The sequence below is a fragment of the Myotis lucifugus genome, unplaced genomic scaffold, assembly GCF_000147115.1.
Source record: "Myotis lucifugus unplaced genomic scaffold, Myoluc2.0 scaffold_0, whole genome shotgun sequence".
Lineage (NCBI taxonomy): Eukaryota > Metazoa > Chordata > Mammalia > Chiroptera > Vespertilionidae > Myotis > Myotis lucifugus.
Window position 1 is genome coordinate 59,462,405 of NW_005871048.1, and position 16,477 is coordinate 59,478,881.

General features: G+C 35.8%; 1 pseudogene; it reads right to left on the minus strand.

Moving 5' to 3' along the window:
• Positions 1 to 5,106: 5,106 nt before the first annotated feature.
• LOC102433710 overlaps positions 5,107 to 16,477 on the minus strand; it is a 76,249-nt pseudogene continuing 64,878 nt past the window's right edge.

Genomic DNA, 16,477 nt, shown 5'->3' on the forward strand with positions numbered 1-16,477 from the left:
AGATGGCATATAATCTTATGATGATATTTTCTCTCACTTTTGATCTGATATTGTGATTCTATTACCAAGCAGAAATAAGCACAACTCCACAAAGCAAATAATAATATGTAGTTTTGTATTACATAAATACATAGAGTAAGAAGTCATATACTGTTGTTTAAACTGGTAATACATTTCAGGTAACACTTTAGGAATTTATTTAGAAAGCTATAGAAACATGCATGAACTGATGAAATAATTTTAATAGAGTGAGTTATTCCAATAACATGATAAGAAATGCAAGTGAACAAAGTTGTAAGTACAAGAAAATTATTAATCATAATACTTATAGTAAAAAAAAGTTGTCAAAAACAGGAAATTATTGACCCTATCACACATTCATACAATGGAATGACATAAAAATATAAGAGAAATATCTAATCAGTTTGAATTGAAAATATTCAATTAAGTATAAAGACTTGTCACAAAATAATATGTATTATCACCATATTATAAATTATGTAGTCAAACATAAATTTGGAAAGACATACATTGAAATGTTAACAATTTTTTGATTTATTGAACATGAGTGACTGGGTTTTTTTCAATAAATAACTTCAATACAGTTGTGTTAGGTCTAACAAAATGTTAAGAACATAGAGACTCTGTGGCATTAGATAGTCTTATGTTTGAATCTCTTCTTTACAACTCATCATATACAGAACTCTGACAAAGTTATTTAATGCTTTAATGGCTACTTTACTGTAAAATTGTAATATTAATGCCTTCTGATAACTAGTATGAATTATTGTGTGGCTTACATGGATTAACATATGCTGATTACAATGTCTATAATATAGTACATGTTAAATATATATTATTACTAATTTAAAAATACCATTTACATTACTTAAAATAAGAATGGTGTTGCTGCCTAGCTGATTTGGCTCAGTGGATAGAGTGCTGGCCCATGGACTGAAGGGTCCCGAGTTTAATTCTGGTTAAGGGCACATGCCCATGTTGTGGGCTCAATCCCCAAGTAGGGAGCATGCAGGAGGCAGCCAATTAATGATTCTCTCTCATCAGTGATGTTTCTGTGTCTCTCTCCTTCTCCCTTCCTCTCTAAAATCAATTAAAATATTTTTTTTAAAAAAAGATAGTGAAGATAGTAAGAGTAACATGTAAAACTTGGTTCTCCATACTGCATTATATTTGTATATTAAAGAGAGACAGGGCCCCTTCTTAGAGATGTGTAGTTCATAGAGTCACTGAGTCCAGTGGGCAAGTGGATACTGTTATTTAATTTGTACTTATTGTCATAATTATACCCTCACCAGAGGGCTGAATCCACTCACAGGAAAAGGAGTCTTTTTCTGTGTATAAGCATATTATATAGAGACCAACCTTGGTGAGTGGGTTTAGCAACAGTACATTAGTGGAGAGATTGGCCTTTGACAAACTAACAGGAGTGAAGGCTGAACATAAATGTTAATAGATACATAGACGTGAGGACAGGTGATTGGACTTCGTTTCTTAGCGAATTCAGAAGCCAGTTCATCAGCTAAATGTGAGTCTGAGAGGGGAGATGAAAAGCATTTGTAAAGAGCAGGAAAGATGCAGAATAGTCACTTAAAGGAGCAGGAAAAATATAAAAAATGAATTTTCTTTAAGGTCTAGAGAGAATTTAAAATGAGATCAGGTAGCATGGTTATGTATTTTTCTTGAGTTATGTCACTGCTTAGATTCAGGACTGAATTAGCAGAGTTATCTAACTAGGATTAGGGTATAACCAAGCTGTATATCAAAATTACTGAAGAGTGTTGTAGTTAATATATACAAGGGAGTCACTAAAACAATTGACCATGGAATTAGCTTGGTTTTGATGGAAGAAAAAAAAAGTTGAGGAAAAGTGAAAATATTGTGTTCTTAAAAAATACATATATACATCCTGGTGGCTATGCTGGCTTGGCAGGCTATTTATAATTCTTACATTTTCCATTTCATGTTAACACTCTCTTTTTCTTGCAACAAGACAAAATTACCTTAATTTACCAACCGTCATTTCAGAATATTTATTAAGAAGTTTACTGATTATTTTATGAGAGTTAAGAAAGTAGAAAACATCCCTCTTCACAACTTCTCAGTAAGATTTCAAATTTGTTAAAATAATAAGTCTGTTTCATCATCTGCCTATGAGGACAGAGATGATGAAAGAGCAAAGATGCACATTCCCCTAAAAAATTAAAACTCCATGCCTCACCTGGGATGTAATCCAGGAAAATAATTCGATTAAGATTAGAGTGATTGATGATGCATTGCTACCTGTAGGAAAAAGATAACTTATAATAACCAGATTGCCTGTGTAAAGCTAGGACTAGAGAAAAGTAGAATGTGGCTGTTACTCATACTCTTTAAGAGCTTATTACAAAGGCGATTTTAGTGATTGGAGGAACAATAAAATTTTGAAGTGTATTCTAATTATTAACCCCTAGCCTGTATGTATTTATTCGAAACTATGTAAAATTATTTGTTGGCTCTAAACATTATCTGAGATATAACTTTATGATATCTAATACATTATTTATATAGCGACAGAGAACTCAGATTCAAATAGCACTGCAGGTCTGCAAGGTTTTATTGATTTTCTGATAAAGAACTTCCTAAACTCTTAGAATGGTAGAATCATGTACTGCCCATTCCATTTCTGTATTATAATTTATGGCCTAATAAATCAGTTTACTTTCAGTAATTACCTGGAAATGATCTCCCTATTCTTGACATTCATTAGTCATTGAGAGTGAAAATGCCAAGGAAACCAATAGTGCCTAATTTAGAAGATATTTAAATGTTTATAGATTTCTAAGCATGATTAGAAAATGGGAAAGCTGCCTTGCCTTCAAGACGATCAATACTGACGTATATTAGAAGCCAGAACATCAGACCTCTCAAGGGCCATGATTTAACACCCCTGTAAGTGTGACTGAAACCACTGCTTTCTCATATCTTTATTAGCAGATGTGGAACCACAATTACAGATTTAAAATTAAAAGTGCCTAGTAAAATAGTAAATCACCTGGCCTGCACGGTTTGTCACCTTAATTAACAATTGGTATTTCAAATTATTGATTCAAGCTTTAATTCCTCAAGTTCATTGTATTCTGCATTTTATTGTAGTTTAGAGACTTGTAAAGACAGTATTTGAATTTACATGAAAGCAACATTGGAATTAAAATTTGATTCAAGACATTAAAAACTTTATAATAATTTCTCAGAGAAAAATAATTAATGATCAAAATAACTGTATGTTTTCTCAGATTGCATAAACATAAAAATATCCATAATTTGGCATGTGGGTTTGGAGAACAATGTTAAAATGTTTATTAAAATTAAAGTAATGACAGAGCCCTTCACAATATTTTATTTAGTTGTAAGAGTCTGTAAAACTATTTCTAGAAATCACACTAATTAATGCAATGATTTATTGCTTTATTCATAATTAAGACAAGTTTTATATAAATTTTTAAAATGACATTATAGAGATGTCATTTACATTTTAAATTTGAGTTTAATTTTTTAAACAGAAGTCTGTGCTAATACAATATTCAAAAATAAAATATTTCTGTATTATTACCTATAGTTGCAATCTTCCATAAGGAAAAGAAAAGGGAACATAAGACTAATTTTGTTGTTTTTGGTGGTGGTGGTTTTCAAATGACACTCCGGATGTTGATTATGCTGTTATGATCAGCAGCTGTTCTGCTTTCTTCTGAATTCTTATTGCAATCCTGTCCCATCTCCAGATTGCACTGATTGACCCTTCTTTATCTTCTGTCTTCCCTTCACTGTTTCTTCCCTTTATGCCTATAAGTATCTCCTTTGGGTTTAACTTATTTCTGTGAAATGTGGTCCCATTTTCACTGTCTGAGCTAGTTTATATCATCTTGTCCCTTCACAGACTTTTGGAAAGCATAATTGCACTCAGTACCATTTTGGGTCTATTTTCTCATTGTTATTTGCACATCTAAGATTGCACTACTTATTTACCACTGGATTGAAGCTGCTGTCAAATGTTCACCAACATCCAACTAATTAACAAACCCACTGTCTTCTCTCCCACTCTCACTTCACTTATATTCTTTAGAATATTTGACACCTGACTTTCTTGTCTGAGTTTACTAGCTTTTCTTTTCTCTCTCTCTCTCCGTCTTTATTCTCTATAAAGGTTTTACTTCTTCATTTTAAAGTTCAATGTAGTTATTTTTCAATGTTTTATTACCAGCACTCTTCTTTGCTCCTTCTCACTTTCCATAGATTTTCTCAATCATCCATCCTGTTTCAACAGTCTTCTGAATGTTGACCATCTTTAGATATGTCTCCTCTTACCTGGAATCATAAAGCACCCTTATTACTGTCCATCAAAATTTGGCACATGGATGTCCCACAAGGACTTTAAATGAATGCAATATATTCTCATTACCATCATCGGCCTATATGTCTATTCTCTGCTGAGTGACTGCATTTTCATCATGACTTTTTCATCTTTTTTCACTTTTCCATAAACCACCCATTTTTTATTTAGCCCCTTTGCATCTTTTATAATCACATTAAAGAAAATAAAACACAAAGACATAGCAGATGGTTTGGTAAAAATCCTCAATGAACTGAACCTTACTGTTTCAAAGGAACACATGATTGTCTACTTATTGTCCCTCACTGATTATGTTGCACACACTTCCACTAACAAACATTCTATCCATCAGCATGCATGTCTTTGAACACAACTACCACTCATTTGCAAAAATGTTTGCACTGTGATCAAATCACAGAGAAGGCACTAGGCAATTCATTTACACTCACATGCAAATTTGGCTCTGTTTCTTTTCCCTGTGGTTTGCTAATGTCTAGTTGGTCTGTTGGATACTGTTTTTCCTCATAAACTTGGCATTCTTCTGTTTCAAGCTCATCAGTTAGGATTCTCTATGGCAAGTTAAGGCAAAACGCAACTTGGACTGGATTCAATACTACAAAAATGCTCCTGATTTGTATACATCCAAACAGTTCTGGAAAAAGGCATGGTGTTTGCAACAGAGGCTTATGCTATCCAACCTTCCCCTTGCTTGTGTAGTTTTACTCATGTTTGTTCTCCTCCTCTACCAGTTTGTCCTCTAGTTGGTATTCTTCATGTAACCAGGTTTTTGTTTTGTTCTGTTTGCTATATAATGTGTTCCACAACATATTTGTGACCTGGAAAGTAGTCATATTGATACCCAAATGGCCAACCGATATTCTTCTTGGATCCTGTCTCACAAGCTTGAAGAATAAAATTTGCAGACCAGAAAACATGAAAATCCTATATAATAAAAGCCTAATATGCTAAGTGTCTGGTGGACTGGTCGGCCATTCAACCAATCAAAGCATAATATGCTAATGCTATGCTAAGGCTGCTCAACCGTTTGCTATGATGTGAACTGACCACCAGGGGGCAGATGCTCTGAGCTGTAGGTTAGCTTGCTGCTGGGGTCTGGTTGATCGGGACTGAGCAAGATGGGCCAGGCATACCCTGGAGCCCTCCCCTGGTCCCTCCCTGGCTGGTCAACCTCCTGTATCTCTCCCTGTCCCCAATTGTGCACCGGTGGGGTCCCTTGGCCTGGCCTGCACCTTCTTGCAATCTGGGACCCCTCAGGAGATGTCAGAGAGTGGGTTTTGGCCTGATCCCACAGGCCAGGCTAAGGGACCCCACTGGTACACAAATTCGTGCACTGGGCCTCTAGTTTATTATAAGTAGATACAAAATCCCTGCATGAGGAGGGGTTCCAATAACGGGTTGCCACTAAGGCTCACTTGTCTAGGGGTTTTATATTTACCCAAAGCCTGTTCTTTGTCTACCAGGGTTGCTTTCTGATTATTTCCCTCTATCTTCTTTGTCCAGCAACAATTTTAAAATCCACCTGGTGCTCCCCCTTCTCTAAGAATACTTAGTTCAAATTTTGATTATATTATTTTACTAATACAAGTCACTTGCCATCCTTTCTCATGTTTTTTCTGTGCAATATGAATTTGCTGGAAGAGGTCATTGAGAGGATATGACCACCAGTTGACCTGAAAACTGGAGTCAGGCAATAAGAGGCTCCTCACCACTCCCTATCCTTGAAATGTACATTCTGCCCAATGGTCTTATAGTTGGAGCTAAAGCCTTAAGACAACAATGTGTTATTGAGACTTTCTGGATGGTATATGTGACTGAACCCAATTAAGGCCTTTATATAAACAATGAAGATTCTGAAAGGGTAATGCAGAGATCTATTCTGTGGACCCTCAACAAAACCTTGTTTGTTGTAAGTTCTCTTGTGTATTAAACCTGCTACTTACCAATCTAGAGTAGCCTGCCTCTTTTTCCCACCTCTCCTTATCTTTTATGTATAGGGCCCAGTGTCAGACCACCAGGAAAACTCCTAAGATTGCAAGACAATAGGATTATAATAATATATTAAGCGCAATATTACTTTGAATATCCACGAATGCAAATGTGACCCTTGAACAGTGACAGACAGTAAGCATTCACAAAAATTGGTGACTATTATTATGATTGTTAATATTCACTCTTGGGAAATACTCTAAAAGCCAAGGTTAATTGATTTGCAAATGCTGAATTGCAAAATCTAGAATTAAATTTAAAGAATGGAATTTAGAGGTCTGAGCATAAAGGTAGACATAGAATGAATAATCATGTACTATAGTTAATATCATTCCTTTCACCCAAAATTAAACAAGATATTATCCAGCAAACAGGAAGAAAGGTTTGGAAAGCACAAGAACAGCATCAGGGTAAGAGAAGAAGCCTGAACGTCTGTCTTCACCTGCTTCTATCCAAAGATGAACCACAGGAGTGATAGCTTTAAACAGGTTTGGGGAATCTCAGTACATCGCCTCAGAAGATTAGATCTTTCTAGAGATCCTCTCCATCCCATATGGCACTAGACTTTCATGACAACTAGATTTTAACGTAGCTGAAGCTAGAGAAGATATCTAGAGGGATAGATATGGAGATACTGGGAAATGAAAGCAAATCTTTGCAAGATGACAAAAGGAAGTAAATAACTTCTGAGCTATAATCAGGAAGAGAACAATGCAACATACATAAATCTCATACCAGAATGCCATGGTGAGACATGGTGCAAATGTGTCAAGGCATGCCTGTCAAACACCCCAAGCTAAGCCTAACTGCAAAATGTAGCAGGGGCCACAGAGAGCAGGTGGTGGTCATGCTGATCCCCCAGTGACCTTCGGAAATACTTAGAGTCCCAAGGCATTCATTTTAACCCAGAGAGAATGGGGAAACTGGCTCCTAAATGTCTGTATTTTAAACTGGAAATGAAGGGGGTCAAATATATTGTGACAGAAGATATGACTTTGAGTGGTGGGCACACAACACAATATACAGATGATGTATCATAGAATTATACACTTGGAACCTATATGATTTTATTAATCAATGTCATTAAATAAATTTAATTTTAAAAGAAACTATTAGTGACAGTAAGAATTTATGTGCTCAGTTAAATAGCTCAGGTCCTTAGAACGTCATCCTGATATTCCAAGGTTGTGAGTTCAATCCTTGGTCAAGGCATATATAAGACTCAATCGATCTCTCTCTCACAAACTCTGTTTCTCTCTCTTCCTTCTCTCTCAAAACAATCAATCTATTAAAAAAATTAAATGCCCAAGTACCAAATTTGGTAAATCTGGTTAGAATTTAATGGGTGTTTGTATTATTAATTATTTGAAATATAAAAAAATTGAACATCACCATATGTAATACATATGCACCAACATTTTGCAGTATTAACTGCGTATTATCTGGTATAAGAAAAAAAACAGTTACAAATAGATTACATTCAAATTTTGCATGAAATTATTTTAATTAATGCAAACAAAAACCTTGAGCTGTGTCAGGCACATAATAAGCATTCATAAAAATTATGACTATCACTGTGATTATTGTGACGGTATCCACTCTTAGGAAATATACTAAAAGGTAGGGTTAATTAATTTGCAAGTGGTACCTGCGTAGCCATGAGTGAGTTATTTAGCTTAGTTGTGTCCTTTCTCATCTGTAAATTGGGATCCTATCAGGACCAGACTCTTGGCATTTGGGGGACATTAATAACTGGAAGCATGTAAAGGTCTGATAACAGTGCTCAGCTTATAGAAAGTATGTAATAAATATCATTTTATGTAACCTGAAATTATCTCCTATGCAAGTCAAAATTGTTGGTTATCGGCAATTTTATATGGCTTGACGTGAAACTTGTTTAATCGTCTTTTTAACTTGGAACGTTTCCTTGAAGTAGTAAGTAAAGTATAATTATGGAGTTTTGAAGGTTGCTTTCTTTTGCTGACTTCTGTTTTGTACATTTTCCACGTACCCTTCCAGATTCGCCATTTTCCTCACTTCTCTATTATATGCCCTTGGAAGTCTCCATATCTCTTCCTTTTATTTAAAATTAGGTTTGGCCACTCAGAAACTCCAAAAGATCAGAAGGAGGGAGGAAAATGAGGTTGACATATTTTTTATTGCCTGGAATTTTTTCCCATCCAAGTCACTACTAGCCATGTCCCATAACAGAAGGTGACTACTCCTTGCAATTATCCATCTCTAAATCCAAATCTACTTTCTTGGCCCCAGTAACTATTTCTGCTCCAAGTATGCAGTTAGAATGGTAAAAGCTCACTTATTATTAGTTCAAGGATACTATGATACTCTTCCTTACACTTTTGTAAATAGTTCTTTTATGAAATTTATCACCAATTATCCAAATTTGAGTAGGCCATCTGATTCTTACTGAGTCATAACTCTTACTGCTATATTTGTAACAGATGAGAGAGTCACTTTTCATAACATATAGACATGATTCTTTTTTACTAGTCAGATAGAACAATCGTTGACACTAGGTAACCACAATATAAAAACTTACGGGATTTCCATAATTGGAGATTCATTTATTCTTAAGATTATATTTTAGAACTAATACATGCTGAGGCTTATTTTGGTTTGTTTTTCTTTGTTGGTTTCTAAGGATTTCATATAAAAAAACTGAGGGATAAAATATCTCCAAAATTATGTCACTAAATGAGGTGGCTGTATTCTACAGTAATTCATAACAAAGTATTATTATATAAGGAATACTTAATTTTGAATTTAAAATAATTTTATTGAACTCTAATGCAATAATGATATGAATAAAGCATCAGCCTAAATACAGAATACACACACACACACACACACACACACACACACAAAACATATATTCCTAGATGATAAAAAATCTATATTTAGCCCATTGCTAACAAATTGCTAGATGAACAGAGAGTTTACAAGTTTGTGTGTCCTACCTCAGGACATTGTAGTAGCAAATTTCTTAAGAAAAAGAAAAGAACCAAGTGAAATATTTGAGATAAATATGATGGAAATGCAGTTAGCTTTATTTAATATGGAGACTATATTGTCTGGCATTTTATAGAATTTTGTAATCCCCATAGCTACCTGCTAAGAGTCTAAAAAGAATTAATTCATAATTACTAAATGTGATTTAATTTAGTAGGGTAATATCTTTCTTTAAAATATATTATATAATTTAGAAAAATATTAATAATACAATTTGTTTTATACCACAGAGAAATTATTAGTAATTATTTCATGTTCTAAGAAAGTTAATAGATAAATAATTTGGCTAATTACTGTTCTTATGTATGAGTAAGGTGACTGACTTCAGAGTATATAGAATAATAGAGTTTCTTCCTTGTATTTTTTATGAGTGGTCCCACATTACAAGGAAAATAATGTTTGAGCTGGTCATTTAATGCAAACAAGATTTGGGGGTGGATGGGGGACATTTGTAATAGTGTCAACAATTAAAAAATAAGTCAGTAGTTGGATATGTTGCTTGGTTGGTCAGCTAAAATGAATATATATATGTATGTATATATATATATACATATATATATATATATATATATATATATATGTATATATATATACACACATACATATGCAGATATTATGAATTTATATATATCCCAAACTCTATGGAGTATTCTTTCCTTTCACATTTGTAGGTCATCCCAGCTCAGTAGGTGACACTTCTCCCCGGGTAAACCAGTGCACCCCTCAAGTCCCCGTGCCTGCATTCGACTGCAGAAGAGGACAAACTATTTGCTTTAAAAGTCTTGATTCAGAAATCACTCATATCACTTGTATTCCCGTTTGCATGGCCAGAATCAATGATGTGAATACATGTAATTGAAAAAAAGCTGGTAAATATAGTCTGAAAAATAAAAAAGAATTACAACTGTGGAGAACAGCTATCAGCTTTCCTCACATTGGGAAATGGAAAAAAGGCATTCCAAGGCAGAGAAAATGGTGTTCAGATGAAGGCAGAAAGCATTATACAGAAGGAAAATAAGAACATGTTTGGTATTGTTAGAATTTTAGTGGATGGCTGTTGATTGAGAGATTCAGGGACTGAGAAAGTGCCATGGGCGATGATGCTACCATACTGAGAGAGGATGGGCATGATGAACCAAGGCCTTATTTTGTACTGTGGAGTGTGAACTTTGCCTCTAAGTGATGGGAGCAAACCGAAGATACCTAAGTGAGGTATTTAAGTGAGAGAGGAGCAACACTAGATTTTGTTGTAGAAATACAATATGTGGCATCTATAGAATGACCTGGTTTGGAACTATGACTCTTGTTTGAGACAGTAATTCCCCTACAAGTCCAGAAACTTCTTGAAGACAAATTCTTATTCAACTTTGTATTTAATATGGAACTTAGCATAGTGACTGTTATGAGTTGAATTGTGTCCTCCCAAATTAATGTGTTGAAGCCCTGAACCCCAGTACCCTCAGAATGTGGCTGTATTTGAAAATTGGGCCTTTAAGGAGGTAATTAAGTTAAAATTGAATCCTTTTGGTGGGCCTCAATCAATATGACGGTGTCCTTGTAAGAAGTGGGGATAAAGACACAGACAATATAGACAGAGGAAAATCCACAGGAGACAAAAGGAGAAAGTGTCCAACTGCAAGCCAAGAGACAGGCCTCAGAATGAAACCTGTAGACACCTTGCCCTCTGGCTTCTAACCTCCAGAACTGTGAGAAAATACATTTCTGTTATTTAATCCACCCAGGCAATGGTATCTTTGATGGTAGCCCTAGCAAACTGATATAGTCACATTTACTTACTATGAGTTCAACAAATGATCATTGTAACTGTTTAACCTAAATCTGATCTGTACTAACTAGTTTTCCCTTTGCTCCCATCCCAAGCCATCACAAGGGCTCTCACTTTCCTATCTGATTACCAAATTCTCTCTCAGTCTCAAATTCAAATCAGTATTAGAGTCCAAATACTAAGATCAAACACTGGAAAATTAATGAGTGGTTTAGGAAATTTGATTGTTGGTAATTAAGGGACTAACGCCTTGACTAATTATCGCTGTAACTTTCCATCTGTTTCTTTTTTTCAATGTGGTTCAGTAAACACCCCGAGTATCATGTGTGCTTAAGGAAATCGGATTGTATTCTAAAACAGGGTAATGTCACAAAGAGAATTTTGAGCCAATGTGTCTAGATTTTAGTTAGCCTCTATCATGTAATGGTTACAAGTTATTGAGCTATTTAGTTAACCTTTGGAAGCATTCATTTCCTTTGAATAAACATGATTATTTCACAGGGCTGTTATTCGATTAAATAAAACATATTGGTGGAAATTTCTAGCACAGTGCCTGGTATATGAGATGCTTTCTGGCAGACACCCTTTTCTCTTTAAATTGTACCAAACTGGTTTTAAACATTTTTCAATAAGAATTGTTAGAAGTATATTTAGCTATAATGTATGAGAAGTAAGCATATATATTAATGGTCAAATGGCATGTCTTTCCTTTAAACAGGGTTTATGAAAAAGTATAAATGTATCAAGAGAAATGAACACAGAAATTTATTGTCAATAAACATTTTTGTAACAATTAGTGTTTCTTCATATTGTATTTATAGAAACTTACCATATGGTATTTCTCATAAATGAAAGTATTTTGTTATTATTAAATAGAAAATTTAAAAATGATCAAAATAGTTAGAAACTAAGAGAGAGAGAAAAATAATTACTCGACATGACTGCCATTGTGGAGTTCAATCCCTAGGCCTAGAGGGTCTCGATTTATATTTTGGGTGTTGGTGCTATTTGCCAATTTTATATTCACTTCTGGCTCTCCATCTGTTTAACTTTTTTTTAATAACCTGAATTAATAAAAGGTTACTTATTCTAATTATATTAAGAATTAAATAGTGTCTTGCTTCTTCACAGGCTTGCGATATGGATTAAATCTGGGTTACAGGGAGATATTTTACACATGAGGAGCCCAAAGTACATAGATGACAATTGACTGCTTAAGGCCACAGAATGGGTAAACTGAGAAACATCCCAAGACACATGAGTAATCTCCCCTCAGCCTCACAGTCTTAGCACACTTCTCTCTGTTAGAAAACCATGTCTAGAGATGGCAGCCATGTGATAGAATCTGGAATCAAAGAGCCCAGTGCTGCCTGACCACAGCTTGTCCGCTTAAGCCTTCTGAAATTCACTTTATTCATTTGTAAATGGCAATGATGTCACTCAGCTCAGGCCAGGAAAACTGTACCAGTCAATGTGGGTAATGGGCTTAATGATACATTTACCACATAAAAAATGCCCAATAAGTTGAGTCTTTTATAACATAGCAGGGATTAATTACTAGTTTTCTTAAACTATAATTTAAAGAGCGAAGTGACTTCTTGAATCCACCTTCTCCCCCTCTGTAGGAGAGGAACTGGGAAGCGCAGCTTTCCCACCTGGCAGAAAGGCAGGCTTCTACAAGAATTTTGAATGAAAACTGTGCTGAGTGAGAGACTGCAGAGGGGAATATCAGTCTCCCTTGAGGATAAAGATTGGGTGAGAACAGACTCAGAAAAAGGAAGCAGAGCGATCAGGGAAGAGATGGAAGAGCACTGGTGTTATTTTACACTTCCCTCTAGAGCATCAATATTTTATAGGCTTCTCCCTTGGGAAATGATAACAGATTCTAGCTCCACTAAGTAAAAATGTGTACAGCTACCTTCGAGGGATTGCCTGTTACCTGGATGGAGAGGAAAATACTAATGCTTACACTTTTCAAGGAAATTCCTTTTTATTACTTGTTCTTGCTCTATTTTTCAATACATCTGAAAAACAATGCAAAAGCAAAACAGCAAAACAATGACTGAATAATTAATAATATTTGGGCACCACTATACTTACATGGTCTGTATTGGGAAAAACTCTGTCTGATAGTTTTCTAATTATAAAAAGTGGCAACTTTCAATTAATAGATTTAAAACTCCAAAATAATACTATTGCATTGTGTATACAGTTTTATTTCTGAAAGATTAGGATTGGTTAAATAGTGTTACTAGATTTAAGCCGTGACCTTGTATACCTAACACTAAGCATTTCTTAAAAATTATTCATATACTATTACTTCCATTGTCACTTAGTTGGTGCCATAGACTAATTTTAATTATTTACATTTTTAAATCAATTATTGAGTTCAGTTCCTTTTTCAATATCATTTTCATTTAGAGTAGGAACCCAGAACTATGTGCAAATCTTTTGCTGTTCACAGCCTTTGCTTACCTAAGAAATAAGCATAAAATATTCTTACTTAGTCATAGGAACTCAGTAGAAAGAGTAAAGTGGAACTACTATTGGGAAAAAAATTGCAGACTTGGAATTTAGAATGATGTACATTCTATCAGTAATGCATAACCATTTTTACCAATTGCTCGTAACAGTTCTTCTAAGAAAAAATACCAAGTATTAGTGATCAAAGAGTGAATATCTGTAACACTAGAGAAGAAAGAAAGTCCTAGAATTCTTGTTCAGAGCATTATGGGCACCTCTCACTGACACCAGAGAGGTGTCACCAGACAGGACAGCCCCCTGAGCCAGTGGGAGAGGGCTGTCCCCAATCTCCATTCTTTTTTAAATTTTTTTATTGATTAAGGTATTAAAAATGTGTGGTTATCCCCCCATTGCCCCCTACCCCCCCAATCCTGCCTTCACTCTCACCCTCTGTTGTCTGCATCCATTGCCCAACCTCCATTCTTGTCTTCTTATATAAATGAATTAATACAAGGGACCTTGACTGCGTTGTGAAAAGCCCATTTATTAAAGCAATTAAAGCATGCATCTTTATTGAAAAAAGCAAAAGAAAAGCAAGCAAACCTATACACCTGGCTCATGAAGCACAGACGGGCTCTGTAAACAGTTCCATCTCTGTAAACAATTTTCAATGTTTTATATATATAACAAAAGATCTGACATGTGTCATGCAGAGCATCCTGGGTGGGGGTTTGAGTGGTTATACACCCTCTTGTCCATAGGCTTCAAAATTCCTCCGCTGACTGTTTGGGTACAGATCAATCCTCAAGGTCCCTTCTTTTACTTCACTGTGGCCTTCCCAGCTTTATCTTGCCAAGCCTCGAGACTGCTGGCTTCTCTGCTTAGGGGGTAAAATGGCCCCTTTTCCCTTTCCCTTTCCCCCCTCCCTTTCTGCATTCTCTCATCAGGGAGTTTTTTGTGTGTTTTCTAACCATTTGCTCTGTCCTTAGCTGGGACCAATAATGTCTTATTAGTTACAAACTGGCTGTTATCGACAGTCCGGAGGATGAGGCCCAGAAATCAGGATTTTAAAAAGATTCTCAGGTTGAGAACCACTGGCACTGTTTGGCCTTCTTTTAGCTTTCCTGTCTCAGTTTCCCTGTTCCTCCTGCCCTGGAATCCTGTAACATTCTGCACCTGCAAAGATAAACATCCTTGCGGTTATTAGGAGCTCTGCCCTGCTGGGCCCTGCAGTTACCCCGGTGCTTTCTTCTTCCACCCCTTACCCTGTCTGCCTAACCCTGTTTCTAAATCTTCTCAATAGTTGAACATTTTCTTGATTATAGGTTCAATTTAATCTATCATATTTTTTTCATATAAAATGCATTCCTGTTTCCCAAATATTTATTTGTGTAAAATGAACTTTGCAAGATGATGTGCTGTGTTGATTCTAATTGTCCTGCCTGTTTTATGAGAGTTTTTGCCTTTGTAAAATTAAAAAACGGGATACTATTTGAGGTACTTTATTTTCTCTACTGTGCAGTTATTCTAAATTCTTAGTTAAGCCTCTTGAACTTAGTGTAAATAGAACAAATTTAGAATCGTGTTAGTTATTGTACCATAGAATTTGTAAATGACTTTTAACTTCTTTTCTTGGCTGAATATAAACTTGAATATTAAATGAAAATAATTAAAGACCTTCCCAGAGTTTTCATTGCTATAGCTTTGTGATGGCTATACTTTAATCTACCAGTTAATGAGCAATTACTATTGTCTGAGCACTATTCTAAGCAGTTTCATCACGATCTCATTCAATTACTGTAGCAATTCAATGAGATAGAATATGCGCTAATCTCCATTGTCTAGATCAGGAAGGTGAGACTTTAAAAGAGCTAAATAATTTCATGAGATCACTGACCTAGGAGTTTTTCCATGAACACCCATACTCTTCGGAGCTCTGTAAATTGTTACCAGTCTATCTTTCTAGTAGAGGCCTGGTGCACGAATTCATGGCCTGTGGGGATCAGGCCAAAACCGGCTCTCCGAGAGCCCCTGAGGGGTCCTGGATTGCGAGAGGGCAGTTCTTGGGTGATACACCCCAGAATCAGGTTCCCTCCTCTCTGGTTCCGTATGTGTCACCAGAGAACTGCCTCTGCCAAATCGCCACAGCTCTGCAGTTCCTGCGTTGAGCATCTGCTCCCTGGTGGTCATTGCACATCATAGCTACTGGTCAGACGGCCGAACTGTCGGATGGTTGCTTAGGCTTTATATAGATAAGAGGTGAGGAACTTATAAAAAGCTATATTGCTATTTGGTTTTATTTGAAGGTGTTACAATAAAATTCTATATATATCACTTTAAAACAGAAGTGATAGAATGATGGAAATTCTACCAGGAGTTAGAAAGCAACATGCATAGCAGTTGATACATTTCCTGGGAATGTACTCAAGACTCAATTAATTGATTAAGTAATCCTTCAGAGTGACCTATACTTAGGATTTTGATTTTCATGGTTTTAAGTTACTATGAATCCTATCCTATATAATGAAAGCCTAATATGCTAAGTGTCCAGTCGTCTGGGCATCTGTTCAACCAATCAAAGTGTAATATACTTAAGATATGCTAAGGCCACTCACCCGCTTGCTATGATGTGCACTGACCACCAGGGGGAAGGCAGTGGACTAGTCAACCAGTTGCTATGGCATGCACTGATCACCAGGAGTCAGACGCTCCAACCAGTAGGTTAGCTTGCTGCAGGGGTCCAGACAATTGGGACTGAGTGAGACAGGCCGGACATTCCCTGGAGCCCTCCCACAGTCCCTCCC